Here is a 16,207-nt window from a genome sequence, read left to right as displayed (position 1 = left end):
TCAATTACAATTCTTAATACATAGAAATTCAAGGCATGGACAAATAAACCTACATTTGATTGTTGAATTTGCCTAATAGTTCATCTCCTATTTAGCTACCAGATAATTGTCCTCCTCTGCTGCCTTCCTAATTGCGTCCTGAAGCTGAGAATACATATATTGTAACCCTAATATTTTGGCAATTATCTTCAAGTCCACTGTAATTCAATTTTTATTCTTGGAAATGTGCTGACTGTCAGACCTTGGTAGTGCAGGCAGCTGATGTGGTATTTTGTTCAGTGCCATACTAATAGTAATCCAAAAAAAACCAACCCTTCTTAAAACTGGGTAACTTCAGGACTTTCCAAAAGGTAGACTGCATCTACAAATTTCAAATGGAGAAACTGAAGCTATTTCAAACGTTTTAAACATACTGTCCCAATTCTTGAAAAGTCTGAAAAAACTTTCCAGGCTGACACTTGCCAGAAGCACCCCCATCTCCAAAATACTATTGGTTCAATACTCTTCTAGCAATAACTGAGCATCTATAAAAGATGGAGACTGACTCTTACCCAGACGTTGATCCAAACTGGTGCCTGCATGATCTTTCCCTCCTTCTGAGCAAGTTGTCACCTAGAACAATTTTATACCGCTAATTAGGCATTTGATTGGCATTTGAAATTCCTTTCAGGTTCATTGTCTTCCCTGCTGCTTTGCGGCCTCTTTGGGTGACCATATTGGAGGCTCAGTTGGAAGTTCAAACAAACTCCAACCTACACAAAAAAGCTCTACCCAAACCAAACCAAATAATGAACAAATAACTCCCAGTGGATTTGACCCTACTGATAAATCCTTGGAGGAAGACAAATGGAGGTATATCACACATAGAAGGAAACATAATACTCAAAGAAAGAAGTAGCACACAACTAACAACCCCCCTTTGCCCAATCCAACCCAACCAGAAGCAACCCCATTAAAACTGAGCAATCAATTTATCCCCCTAGATGGAAATACGCAGACCCACAACCTCTCCCTCAAAGAAAACAGGCAGACATCTAGCAAAGAAACAACACCAAACATCCCTAAAAGAGTCATATCAACAAACACACCTGAGATAAACAGAAAAGCATCCCAGACTGCACCTCCTCAAAAAAGGAAGGGGAGTGTTGGTAATAGGAGATTCTATCCTCAAAGGAACAGAATCAGCCATCTGCAGACTGGACATACAATATAGGGAGGTATATTGTCTCCCTGGAGCAAAAATCAAAGATGTGGCCAAGAACCTAATCAAAATAATTAGGCCCACAGATTATTACCCTTTCCCCCTCTTTCACATTGGGATGAATGACACAACAATGAACCCGAGTACAATACTGGGAGATTATAAGCAACTAGCCAATAAATTTAAGAAGCAAGGAGCATAAGTAGTATTCTCATCAGTACTGCCAACGAAAGGCCAACCCCCCATTGATAGAAAAAAGAATTCTAGAAATAAATCACTCGCTAAATGGTTGGTGTCGCCAAGAAAACTTTGATTTCCTGGAACATGGACTGCATTTCCTACATGAAGGACTCTTGGCAAGAGATGGGCTGCACCTCATTAAAACAGGGAAAAATGTACTCAGAAAAAGACTGGCCCAACTCATCAGGAGGGCTTTAAACTAAAACTGAAGGGTAGGGTGACCAATCTTTAGAATCTCTAGAACACAAAACCAGTCATAAATCCCAAGAAAACAAACAATGTATTCAGGAGTGATGAGAAAAAAGAAAAACTCCAACAACAATCAGGAGATGCAGGAAACATACCTATGGACTGACATAAAGGTCTTAAATGCTTATATACAAATGCTCAAAGCTTGGGGAACAAACAGGGTGAACTAGAAACAATAGTACATGAGGGCAGGTATGACATAGTTGGCATTACAGAAACTTGGTGGGACAAAATCCATGACTGGAAATGTACTGATGGTTGGATACAAATTGTTCAAAAGAAATAGGTCTATAAAAAGGGGAGGGGGAGTTGCACTATATGTAAGAGAACACTACATATCTATAGAAATGCACAGGATAAAAGATAAAATCCCTCCAGAATGTATATGGGTCAATATAAAAGAAAAAAAAAGTGACATTGCCATAGGTGTATATTACAGGCCACTCAACCAATCAGAAGAAATAGATGAACTCTTTGCCAACTAGTAAACAAACGTATGTAGGAAGCATACCACAGTAATAATGGGAGACTTCAACTATCCAGATATCAACTGGGAGACAAACTCTGCACTGAGTGGGAGATTAAACAGATTCTTAACCAACCTAGCCAACAACTTTATTATCCAAAAGGTGGAGGAGGGAACTAGAAGTAAAGTTGAAGTTGCCAGAACCTTGGGTGAAAGTGACCACGTCATCTTGAAATTCAATATAATGCAAAGACAAACAATAGAAAATAATCCAACTAGAGTCTTAAACTTCAAAAGGGCTGATTTTAACAATCTCATAGAGAACCTAGGAAAGATTCTATGGATGAAAATCCTAAAGGGGAAAACAACTGGAGAAGCATAGGAAACTCTGAAAAATGCTATCATAAAAGCCCAGTCCAGCACAATACCACTAAAAAAAAACAAAGTCAAGAAGAAGCCAGCATGGCTGCACAAACATCTCTCAGAAAAACTGAAAAACAAAAAGGACAAGTACAAAAAATGGAAAGAGGGACACATGACCAGGGCTTTTTTTCTCATAGAATGCTCAGAACGGAGTTCCGGCACCTTTTTTGGATGGAACCTTGTAAGGTAGGCAAGGCGGGTTGTATGATGTGTGTGAGTTCCGGCACCTTTTTCTTTTACAAAAAAAGCACTGCACATAACTAAGGCTGATTATCAGCAGATTGCCAGAACATGCAAAGACAAAGTCAGGAAAGCAAAGGATCAGAATGAACAAAGACTTGCAACAGAAATAAAGAATTATAAAAAAGACTCTTTTAACATATTAATAACAAGCAAAAATCAAGGAAACTGTAGGTCCAGTAAAAGAGAGAAGATGGCAAGGAAGTAAGAGGCAGTAGGGAGAAAGCAGAGCTGCTTTAGGCAGGAAAAAAAAATCAAAGATATAAGTACAGATTAAGTGAGACCTAACACAAAAACAGTAACTGGGAGAGGGACCTTGGAGTCTGAGTGGATGATCACTTGAATATGAGCCAGCAGTGTGCAGCAGTAGCCAAAAAACCTAATACAGTCCTGGGTTGTATAAACAGAAGCATAGAATCAAGTTCATGTGAAGTATTAGAACCTATTTATAAAACCCTAGTGAGACCACACCTGGAATACCGCAACCAATTTTTTTTTTGGTCACCATACTACAAAAAAGATGTTGAGACTTTGGAAAAAATTCAGAGAAGAGCAACTAAGATGATCAAAGGCCTGGAGACTAAAACATATGAAGAACGGCTGCAGGACTTGGGTTTGGCTAGTCTAAAGAAAATAAGAAATAGGGGTGACATGATAGAGTATTCCAGTATTTGAGGGGCTGTCACAAAGAAGAGGGTGTCAAACTATTGTCCAAAGCACCAGAGGGCAGGACAAGAAACAACGGTTGGAAACTGATCAAAGAGAGAAGCAACCTGGAATTAAGGAGAAACTTCCTAACCATGAGGACTATTTACCAGTGGAACAGCTTGCCTTCAGAAATCGTGGGCGCTCCATCACTGGAGATTTTTAAGAAGAGGCTGGACAGTCACCTATCTGAAATGATAAAGGTTTATTTTATTAGATTTATTTATTTTATTAGATTTATATACCGCCCTTTTCCGAAGGACTCAGGGCGGTTTACAAGGTATTTAAAACCAACCAATGCAAAAGTTAAAAACAATTAAAAAAGATTAAATCATCCCTTAAAAATAAAAACCCCAGTTAAAAATTCTCAGCCTGGGCCGGAGAGCTCAAAGAGCCAGGTCTTCAGGTCCTGGCGAAATGAACGAAGGTCGGGGGCAGTCCTAAGCTCCACGGGCAGCTGGTTCCAGAGGGCAGGCGCACCCACAGAGAAGGCCCTCCCCCTGGGTGTTATCCACCGGCAGTCTTTTACCGGCGGCACCCTGAGAAGACCCTCCCTGTGTGAGCGCACTGGATGAAGGGAACTTGATGCTGGCAGCAGGTGTTCCCTCAAATATCCTGGACCCAAGCCAAGGTTCTCCTGCTTGAGCAGTGGGCTGGACTAGAAGACCTCCAAGGTCCTTTCCAACTCTGTATTCTATTCTATTCTATTCTATTCTATTCTATTCTATTCTATTCTATTCTATTCTATTCTATTCTATTCTATTCTATTCTATTCTATTCTATTCTATTCTATTCTATTCTATTCTATTCTATTCTATTCTATATGGTATACACATCTCAGGTTCTGCAGCCTTAACTTCTGGTAGTAGAATTTCTGTAGAAATTACAAATTCCTTCAAGTCACTGGTAGTGCTGAGCTAGCCAAGTGTCTTTATTCTTGTGCATTCAGAATAGAGACATCTCCTCCTGGTTCTCTTACTCTAGCATTCATAATTGGAAACTAATGGTGCATAACAACTGATTATGTGGTTGAAGCTTGCGTTACTCCAGAAGAGAATCTTAGCTACTCATAATAGTTCTCTTCAGTCCCAAGTGAATATAATCACAAAACAACTCTCCTCCAGCTCTTCATTTTCTTGTCTGGCTGCTTCAACAGCAGGAAATGAAGCCTAATTTACATTCTCCCTCTTTCTTTAGAGATACCAATGAGCTGCATCTGAATTCTAGTACCAAGTAACCTGGATAGCATAATTTTCTCCAGTTGCCCTATTTTCTCTATTTGTATGGACTTCAGGTTCCTCAGAAGCCACATTTATCAGGCTTGTTCTGCTGAGAGTCCAGAGATGTATTGCACAAAAAACACAATCCCTTGGGGAATGCTATAAATCCTGAGACTGCCATTCCACTTGCTATGTATTCTGAAGAAAGGAAAGGACATCTTCAGCAGGTTTGTTGGTACTGCTTATGTTGCTATCAACAACATAGAAAAAATGAAAAGGAACAGTGAGGGTGGGAATCCTCCGGATAACAAGCTCATGGGGCTTGGGCTATATAACAGGGAAGGAGACAGGAAACCTCCTCCCTTGAACCCCCTCACAGGGTCACATAGCAGAAGAATGAATTAAGACACGGGTGTCAAATTCGATTGCGTCACGTGATGTATCATTATGTTTTTGGCCTTTGTGAAGCCGGGGTAGGCATGGCCTGCGTGTGACGCCTCCAGCCCATGGGCCTCCAGTTTGACACCCCTGAATTAAAAAGTTTGGAAATCCTGAATTCCAACAACTGCGTTATTGGTAACTGCTGGATTATTGGTAATTCTGAAAGAAAACTCTTCATCAGGGTCCAGTCCGAGTCGGAAATAAAGAAAATGGAGACTGCTTTAGAAAGAAGGTTGTGGTTTATTGAAGAGCAGAACCACAAGACATGTGGCTCTGCAGCAGATGACATGTTGCTGGGCGTGTTGGGTTTTTATACCTTCTTGGGCTTTTGTGTTTGGAGTTGTTCCTGTGGCATGAACTTCGACCTGAGGTTCAGTGTGCCCTTTTAGTATTCTGATGGTGGTGGGTTAATCCTATTATCTCCTAAGAGCCTTGGTGGAGCAGTGGGCTAATGCCTCCTTAAGTAACACCAGCTGCCTGCAATTATTGCAGGTTCGCATCCCACAAGGCGCAAGGTTGACTCAGCCTTCCATCCTTCCGAGGTAGGTAAAACGAGGACCCAGATCGTTGGGGGCAATAAGCTGACTTTGTAATAATGCCGCTTGGGGGGGCGAAAGCCCTAATAAGCAGGCATATACATAGAATGAAGGCTATTGCTAAGCACACTTGATTTGTGCTTAGATTGTAAGCTGCCCTGAGTCTTCGGAGAAGGGCGGGATATAAATGGGATTAAAATAAAAAAATAAAATAAAAAATAAAGGTCATGTCTGGCTGTGGCTGATGGCTGTCTTGTGTTGGATGGGTGAGGGGTTGCTGGTTCTAGGGATCTTTGTCTTTCTAATCCCATTAACTCCAAGCTTCCTGGCTCCAGTCTTTCTGCACTTCTACAGAGCTGGTTTCTGCTTGGGGCAGAGAGACTTGGGGGGGGGTGAGGGGTTTCTGCCTAAGATTTTCTATTATTCCTTTGGGGAAATATATTCTGCCTTTTTTTAACATCTAGGAGGGTGGGTAGGTACTGACTTCCAACAATAACAAGCTGTGGAAAACCTATATCTGTGGTGAGAAGGGGAAACTCAGATGTACCAGAAATAAAGAAATTTGATTTGAAAGGATTTGGTTGATGGTGGTTGAACTCATAAAGAAAGACTGTCAAGGCCACCTCCCTCAGCTTACTCAAAGAAGATACCAATCAACAAATTCCTTGTCGATCTGAAAGTCTTTTCAAGTTTTGAGTTAATAACGTCTGCTTTCTTTCCTGAATAGGAGACTGCTAGTTATCTCCTATTGCTAGGTTTCATCACAGTAGAGACTTTTATTTTCCCTACTCTAGTAATATCTAGGACTGGTAACAATCCTATTTTGCTTCTCTGTGGGACAAGGACTCCCAGCTTCCAATAAAAATGCTTTGTTATTTCCAGGAAAAGGCTATATCAATAGAAGCATAATTTAAACCATAGGAAGCCCCTGTTGCACATTATTCTGCATTAATCAAACCCACCCCAAGTATGGGGGGAAGTACATTTTAAAAGATATTAGAAAACTTGAACAGATTCAAAGAAGGGCAATGAGAACAGAGGGACTAGAAACTCTGTCCCATCATGAGAGATTGAAGGAACTGGGCAGATTCTGCACTGAGGAGGAAGAACTGTGGGGGATACACAGGTATAGCCTTCTGCACATTCAGAAGATGACACAGAAGTCAGTGTACATAAGATTCCCATTTAATATCCCAGGCTTATTTATTGAAAAGCAGCCAAGAACAAATCTATCTTTTATGGTATTCACAGTTGTCCTTTCTGACCTGCTTTTCAGGGTTCAAATTGTCGTATATACCAGTCAAGCTAAACTTGACTTGAAATAAACATTATTATCTTTGCATTATCCCATGATAGGTTTTCTGCCAAAACAGATCCTTGCTAGGTATGCCCATGCTTCCTTGACTCTGCAACAAAATATCTAAGGAAAAGGTCCCACGAGTGATTTCAGATGGGTAAGAAGACTACTTTTTGTTTATTCTGGATGGAAGGTATTGTGTAGTGGGTCCGACGCAAGGAAGAGACGCCAGCCAGAGTGTGAGTTCAGCTCTTTATTGGAGGGGATGGCCAACTGAGGAATGAGGGTTACCTGGCCTCCTTAAATACCTAGCCAGGTAAGCGGACAGCCAATGGGGTTGGCCCTAGGTTTCCCGCCGAAACTGGGTTTCCCGCCAAAAACCGTTCAGGCCAACGCCCCCTGGTGGCTGTTGCTATGCAGGTGCCTGCATACATAACAGAAGGTATATTTCCATCTTTCTTCCAACTTCCTGAAAATTGCAGTTTCAATTTATATATACGACTTAATCTAGTTGACCCATATGTTTGCCTAACCTGGTGAGGTGGTTAGGAAAGTATGTGCATTTCTTTTCCCTTTCCTTTCCTGTGGGGTATTAAGTCACAGGTAGCCAAGTTATGGCAAATGATTATCTTTGGGTATGGGGAAGAAAGTTAAAATGACCTTACTTCTTTCCTAGAATTTCCTGAGTTTCCAGGTTTGTACAAACACTGGAACCACATGAAGTACAATGATTTGTGCTAGGTGGAGTGTTAGGTAGGAACTAATGGAGGTGATTTTAGAACCATTCTTGATTATCTTTGAGAGCTCCAGGAGGACAAGCGAGAGCCCGTAAAACTGGTGGAGAGCAAATTCAAGGGCAGAAAAGGAGACCCAAGAAATTAGAAGCTCATCAGCTTGACATGTATTTTGGTCTTTGAATAGATTATAAAGCCACAAATTTATGAGCACTTGAGCAGATATTCTGCAATTAACAGGAACCAACACTGGTTTGTCACCAACAAATCATGTCAGATTCCTTCTTTGACAGGGTAACTGGCTTAGTAGGCATTGACATATTAAAACCTTCAAATGATATTCTCCTTCAAAAAAGGTGAAATATGGGCTACTATGGTTAGATGCCCTTACATTTGGCTGAGTGACCATGCCCCATTTGATGTTCTGTGTCCATTTACGGGCAATAGAGTTTAAAATGTCACTGACAAATTGGAGCAAGTTCCAAATTATATCTGGAAACCAGGCTGTATAAGATAAAATTAAGGATTGTGATATATTTAGCTTATAGAAGACAGTCAGGGAGGTTAGGATAACAGTCTTTAAATATCTAAAGGATGATCACAGGGAGAAAGGAACACATTTTTATTGTCATAGAGTTCAGAACTGCTGAATTAAATTGCAATGAAGCAATTCAAGGTAGAAATCAAAAGGAACATCCTGACTAGAAAACTGTCAACTAGTAGAATAGGCTGCCACATGAATTCTCCTTCAGTAGAGGTCTTCAGAGGCTGGAGGATCATCAGTCAGAAATGTCCTTTCCAACTCTATATTCTATAAATATTATGTTAAGCCACAAAATGCGTTTTTGTTCTTGCAACATGGGCATACTAATTTTTCTCAGACATTTGAGAATTTCTTGGCAGAAGAAAGCTCATAAATGAGGCATTCTAGCTGTACAATTAGAAAGTATTACATTTACAACTAAAGAATATAGATGAAATATCTTAAATGGGAGGGAAATTTATGCCTTGTTCAACATCAGAAGTGCAAACCATGAAAATTACTTCTTAAATCTTACAAAAGTCTCAGCTAAGATTGATAGCTTATGATTAATCTAATGAAAAGCAAAATGTTACTGAACACAAGTTTTGCAGAGATTCCATAAATGAAAGGAATGGCAGGGACTTCTTATACTTTAATATGGCTTGTTGCAGAACCCAATATAAATTTTAATTACATTAAAATTAATATAATTCTAATTCATTGATTTGAGAATGAAATAACCAAACCCTGGGATTCTGCAGCTTTCATGCATTGAGCCTTGAGGATTTCAGCAGCATCTACTTTTAGGTCCCAATTTAAAACGGATTTCCTTCCACAGCTCCTACAATGCTGCAGTTCTGGCCAGCAATGAAATTGGATGAACTTGTGTTTTTCTTTTCCAGACAGTTCTAAGACTATAAGTGTATGTGGATTATAAATTTCACAACATTTGCAATCAGGCAAACATCTGCTCTAAGATGTTTCCGCTGGATAAGGCCAGCCAAAGGCTCCAGGACAAAATGTGCAGGGATTGCACCAATTGCCACCTGTCTGCTCCTATCATCAAGTTGATTTTTATGGGCCTGACATCAGCTTTCAAGACATATGATCTATGTGTTTATTTAGCTGTTTTTCCTGGCGTTCCCTAGATCTGAACTCCCATAAATCCTCCCACTGTTGGATTTTTGAACTTGGAAGAGATTACTTTTTTTGACAGCACATTTCTTCTCCTGCCTTGTCTATATGACAGCTTTTACTATTTTCAAGTCAGCTTTCCTAGCATCAAACTGCAAGGCCTACAGTGTACTTCTTAGTGCTTTCAAGACTTACAGTCTGATTTTGCCTTTGTACATCTGAAACCCTAGCTCTTCTTAGACAAAATTGGAGTAATATCTCCAGTTCATTTGCTGGCCACATGCAATGTTGATGGCTTTATAGATCTTGGGAGACAAAGGGTTTGGCAGAAACAACTACACATATCCCAATATTTTTAGCAGCTTCCTTCCTATAAATGCTGATGCTTTCTTTGACATATGAATGAGATAAAATGAACAAAACCCTAATAAAGAAATAGATTTTGAGGCATTTCAGATCTTTAGAAGAAGCATATGGCTCAGAGCTTCATTTCTGTTAATCATTTCAGAATTCAGAAGGAAATGTGGGATGTGGAAAACTAACTCTGTGAAATGGTTCATTTTATATAAATATACCACTAATGGTACAATCACATTGTTTGTATTTGGCAAGCCTAACCGCCAAATTGCATTTCTCAGTACAGAATGTGGATCAGAGAGGTGAGCTTTCATCTGAAGTATGTCTGAAACTTTTAAGCCTTCAGTAGTGATTATATTTAGCTGGCATTGCAGAGTTAAGTTTCATATGTTGAATTCTGGTGATTTAGTTGCTGTTGAAGGCTCAGAAAAAGAGTGCATTTCCTAGTCTGTTGGCCATTTAAATAGACACCATTCTGTTTAATTTCCCACACCATTCTCTTTGTTCCACTTTGAAAACAGCTTTATTTGTTAATACAGCAACTTAAATTTACAGACCTTGCCAAACAATCAAGCAAAACCAAAAGCAGACAACGCTGGGGTTCTGAAAAAATGAAGTAGGATACCCAAGAAAACCCTGAAAAATTAAGTGTCCTGAGAAATGTATTCTCCTTTTAAAGCAAAAAGACAATGCAAACTACTCTTCCCATCTCTTGCATTTATGAACTTGTTTACTTTTTGTAAAATAAGCAGAAAAAAGCATGCTTCCTTTGCAAGGATTAGAGGACAGGAACAGGGACAGGAATTAGCTCACATTTACCTCTTTCCTTATTTGGAAATCTCAGCTAGCAAGATGTGTTGATTGCAAAGGCATTCGGATTTTTCCTAATCTTAATTATGCTGTGGGCCAAGATGGTGGGTGAGGAAGAAAGCAGGGTAGAGGACTGGACAGAAAAGGACAAAAGATTTTTTCAAAACTAACAAGATCTAGTGAAGATAAAGGTCTGAGGGAATCTGACAGGGGATTCACCCAGGAAGATTAAACATGAGCATGCTCTTGTTCTATTTTAGTATATAAAGTAACTTTTAAAATAAATGTTATCCAAGAGAGGTAAACTGATAACATAAATTTCAAGTGATCCTGCCACTGAGGCTTTGTGAAGAACCACCTGCTTCTCCAGATGTCTTGGTTATCTCCTGAACCTTATCCAGCTTCTCTTACTACATCAAGACACGAGGCAAAACAAGAACTTACAAATAGTCTCAGTATTTCAATATATTAGTAATGAAATTGCAATCGACATTTTGCAACCACCAAAGAAAGAATGAGCATTATGGGACAGAATGTATCCTGTCAGGGGAAAAAAACCCACCCTCATTCAATTAACCATAATTTACAAACTTTTATCAGCAAGAGAAACTTGTTTAGTTTTCATAACAAAACCTTAAAAGAGTATAGCGTAGAGTAACTTTCACCATGTATTTTAACTCTACTTGTAGTTTGCTTACAATGTTTATAGTACATGAATTAGCTTGTGAATATAGGCCTTCTAATAAAATTGATTTTAAAGCCTGTGCAGCGTATGGCAAGAAATAATCACCCAGCTGTGCCTTCCATGCGAACATCCCTTTTTAGTTGTTCCAGCTGTACCTGTCATCATTTCTCTAGCTTCATTAAGAGTGAACAAAGCTAATACCCTCTTGAAAGGGGTTGCTGGATGGTGGTTGCTTTATCAGACCATCAACAGAAAAGAAATTTTGGGGAGAATTTATGGACCAAAAAATGTTAGCAGAGGTGGCCTTCAGGGACTGTCTCCAGGGACAGACTTCTAGGGTAAAGATGGATAGTCCTTCTGGCTTTGAGGTTTGCATTAGTTCTGGAAGGTTCTAGGACAATTTATCATGGCCACCTGCCCATGCCCACTTCACAGCACCACCACCACCACAGCCAATCCATCATGGGCATTCTTCATTGGCTAGCCCTCCAACGGTGCTCCTCCCCTGCCACTGGTCTGCCGGCACTCCTCCCCCGCTGCCTCATCCCTGGCAATTTGTGGAGAGACATTCACTGCACCTCCCATGTGGTGCACAGAGAAGGCGCCAGGTGGGACAGTTGGAAAAAGTAGGACAGTATTTTGTATTCAACTCGGAAGAGGGAGAAGGAAGGCAATGTATTACTAGACAAAAGAAGTCTTAGTTGAGCAAGAAATAATGTTATTTGTAAACAAATGAGACATGAGAAAAAAATGACATTGGAATACAATTTTTTTTAATTTTAATTCCATTTATGTCCCACCCTTCTCCGAAGACTCAGGGCGGCTTACAAGCTTAGCAGTAGCCTTCATTCTATGTATATGCCTGCTTATTAGGGCTTTCATACACCCCCCAAGCGGCATTATTACAAAGTCAGCTTATTGCCCCCAACAATCTGGGTCCTCATTTTACCTACCTTGGAAGTATGGAAGGCTGAGTCAACCTTGAGCCTGGTGGGATGCGAACCTGCACTAATTGCAGGCAGCTGGTGTTACTTAAGGAGGCATTAGCCCACTGCTCCACCAAGGCTTTTTTGATTTTTTTCTGGAAAAAAATGTTTAAAATGTTTAGTTAAACCTACATAACTAAGGCTGATTATCAGCAGACAGCCAGAACATTCAAAGAAAAAGTCAGAAAAGCAAAGGCTCAGAATGAACAAAGACTTGCAACCGAAATCAAGGATCACAAAAAAAAGTTTCTTTCAACATATTAATAACAAGAAAAAATCAAGAAAATTGTAGGTCTACTAAAGAGAGAAGATGCAAGGAAGTAACAAGAAATAGGGAGAAACCAGAGCTGCTTAACTCATTCTTTGCATCAGTCTTCACACAAAAAGAAATTATTGCACAACATACAAAAAAAATACTGCAAAAGACAAACTAGAAACAAAAATTAAAACAAGCAAGAAAATGATAAGAGAACACCTATCCAACCTTGACAAATATAAATCACCAGGACCTGACAGACTACATCCCAGAGTTCTGAAGGAGCATGCAGATGTTATCTCAGAACCATTGTGCCATATCTTTCAAAAATCCTGGAGCACTGGGGAAGTACCTGAGGATTGGAAAAGGGCTGATGTGGTTCCCATCTTCAAGAAAGAAAGAAAAAAAAAGCAGAACCAGGAAACTACAGATCAATCAGTCTAACATCAATACCTGGGAAGATCCTGGAAAAAGATAATGAAAAAAACAGATTTGTGAACAACTAGAAGCAAACAAAGTTATAACTGGTAGCCAGCACGGGTTTGTTAAAAACAGATCATGCCAAACCAATCTCCTGCTTGGTAAGCTAGAAAAAGGTGGAATAAATAACATCACCACCAGATGGATTTGTAGCTGGCTGACCATACTCAACAAATAGTCCTCAATGGCACTACATCCACATGGAGAGAAGTAAGCAGTGGGGTACCCCAGGGTTCCGTCTTAGGCCCAGTACTCTTCAATATCTTCATCAATGACTTAGATGAGGGAATAGAAAGGAAACTCATCAAATTTGCAGATGACACTAAACTGGCAGGAATAGCCAACACCCCAGAAGACAAGCTCAGAATTCAAAAAGATCTTGAGAAACTTGAACAATGGTCCCTATCCAACATAATGACCTTTAATGTGGAGAAAAGCAATGTTTTACATTTAGGCAGGAAAAATCAAAGGTACAAGTACAGATTGGGCAAGACTTGGCTTAAAAACAGTAACTGTAAGAGGGGCCTTGGAATCCTAGAGGACGATCACTTGAGTATGAGCCAGCAATGTGCAGCAGTAGCCAAAAAAGCTAACACAATCCTGGGATGTATAAACAGAGGCATAAAATCAAGATCATGCAAAGAATTAGTACCGCTTTATAAAATCCTAGTAAGACCACACCTGGAATAGTGCAACCAATTTTGGTCACCATACTACAAAAAAGATGTTGAACCTTGGAAAAAGTTCAGAGAGGAGCAGCTAAGATGATCCAAGGCCTGAAGACTAAAACCTATGAAGGACGGCTGCAGGACTTGGGTTTGGGTCCTCTAAAGAAAAGATGAAATAGGGTGATGTGATAGCACTATTCCAGTATTTGAGAGGCTGCCACAAAGAAGAGGGGGTCAAATTATTCTCCAAAGCACCAGAAGGCAGGACAAGAAACAATGGTTGGAAACTGATCAAAGAGAAAAACAAGCTGGAACTAAGGAGAAAATTCCTAACAGTGAGGACCATTAGCCAGTGGAACAGCTTGCCTCCAGAAATCATGGGTGCTCCATCAGTGGAGGTTTTTAAGAAGAGACTGGACAGTGACTTGTCTGAGATGGTATCCCCTTCCCTTCCTGCTTCTTGACTTATTTAGTAGTATGAAAGACAAGTGAAAAGGGATCTCATCACTGTTGGTTTTTTTTTTTTTAAAATCCACCCCAGTGTGGTCTTTGGCACATGTATGTGTATATGGGGGTGGGGGAAATCCCCAGCAGTGTTGCCTAGTGCCTCTCTGCAGAATCACTGCCATGCAGCAGAACAGCCCAAGGCAGCAGCAAGAATGCCCCAGTGCCCGAAGGAGGGGTGGCAGCCTTAAGCACTGCCTTGTTTTGCAGCTGGGGCCACATGAACAGGCTGCCTGCCTCCAGCTCTGCATGCCTACAAATACAGCCTGGCTGCAGCAGGAGCCACTGACTGTCATGCTTGCAGGCTTGGCTGCTGCTGAAGTGTGCTTGGCTGCTGTTGTGGGGCCATCACGGGAGGGGCATGACAAGTGTGCATCGCCTCCTCCTTCCCCACCATCTTCTGAAGGCCAAGGGAGACTTGGAGGGCTGGGCTGGGAGGGAGGGAGCTAGCTGTCCTTCCTCCCACCCCTTTTTGCCCATTTTGTTGTTTTTCCAGTTGCCCCATATAGCAATCGCTGAATCTCCTGTCTCCCAGTCCAGTGCCCTGTGGGAAGTGCAGCTAATTGTCCCATACAGTGTACTGGCCAGGGACAAGTGTCCCTCCATGAATCGCCAGGGACAAGGGGGAGGGGGAGGAGTGCCAGTGGACTAATGGCAGGGAAGGAAAGTCAGTGGAGGACCAGCCAAGTAGGAATGCTCACTGTGGGTTGGCTGAAGTGGGGAGGCCTGGGGCGTAGTAGGCATGGCCAGGTGGCCATGATCAATTGTCTCATTCCAGTTCTGGAAATGACTTTTTCCTTTCATTTTGATGATTCAGTTTGGTTGAATCTGTTGATTCAATTTCTTTTCACCTGGTGATTCTATTCCCTTTTAAACACATTTTTCAACACTGTACTAGGAACAATTCCTATCTTCCCACTCATTCATAGAGATTTTAATTGCTTCCAACCCCCATGGACCTTTTGTGCCATTGGACTTTTTGTGCCTCCTCAGTCTTGCCAGTCAACTCCTTTTGACCCTCCAGCCCATTTGCTATTGTGTTTTACCCTTCCTGCATCAACAGAAGAAAAAGAACGGCTGTGTGGTGCCGTTCAGGTGCAGAATATTTTGTTGATTCTGATTTATTAAACTATAAAAGACTGGTTTATACTAATACATACCAGAATATTAATACTAACAATACAATGACCAAAGCACAAATAATGATTTAAATAAACATAGCAGTCTATAAAATATCATAGAATAAAATTATATTATTTAAGTGACTTACAATTTATAATATGAACAAAGCAACTCAAGGAAACTTGAACACATTGGTGAAAATTCCCCTTCCTTGTCCTTCTGTTGAAATAAGACTAAATCAAATGCTGACAATGAATACATGTTGGCAATCCATTACGGCAATTCATGTATAGATTTAGCCTTCCAATTTTGTGTAATAATTCTTTTTGCTATTCCCTATCCACAAGTATCCATAATTCTTGATATCTTGATAAGTTCCAGATATTGGAATGTAATCAAGAAGAACACATGTATCTTTGACAAGCAACAATTGCTCTAAAGTCATATTGACATTTCTGAGAATTTCAGGCCAGACTATGGCAATTGTTGTTAGGCACAATAATACGATCTAGCTTCGGAACTCCATTCTCTTCCAGAAAGCCAAGAGTAAAGAACTTGAGGGGTTCTTGGTGCTCTCTGAATTTTGTAGATGTAGATGTTTCATTACTCTAACTAATGTTTCATTACTCTAACTAAGTAACATCATCAGTGCTAGTAAGGAGTGCTTTTGCTGTCGGTTTATATTCTGGTGTCTATGCTGATCTGAGTGCTGATTACTGGAGAGACGCTGGAGTCTTTTTCTCTTTTGGGCTGGTTGATTTTCTCTTATTTTGATTTTTCTCTTAGTTATAGAGTGTTGTGATTCAGGGTCAGCCTGTGGGTTCGGCAGTTGGGTCGGACGACTCAGAGGAGGAGGGGGGTGTTGAAGACCTTGCTGAGGGGGTTGAAGATCTTGCTGATGAGAGCCCTCAGCCAGGCCCCTCCCACTTG

General features: G+C 40.6%; 1 long non-coding RNA gene across 1 annotated transcript in view; it reads right to left on the bottom strand.

The window, feature by feature from the left end:
- Positions 1 to 16,207, bottom strand: part of LOC308666511 — a 117,926-nt gene that overhangs the window by 43,540 nt on the left and 58,179 nt on the right. Inside the window, exon 2 of the long non-coding RNA XR_014026145.1 lies at positions 552 to 612. This is a non-coding gene — a long non-coding RNA (uncharacterized lncRNA). The remainder of the gene's footprint in view (positions 1 to 551; positions 613 to 16,207) is intronic.

The sequence above is a fragment of the Vipera berus genome (assembly GCF_964194415.1).
Source record: "Vipera berus genome assembly, chromosome: 3".
NCBI lineage: Eukaryota > Metazoa > Chordata > Lepidosauria > Squamata > Viperidae > Vipera > Vipera berus.
The sequence above is the reverse complement of the archived record's forward strand: the minus strand, read 5'-3'. Positions and strand labels throughout refer to the sequence as shown.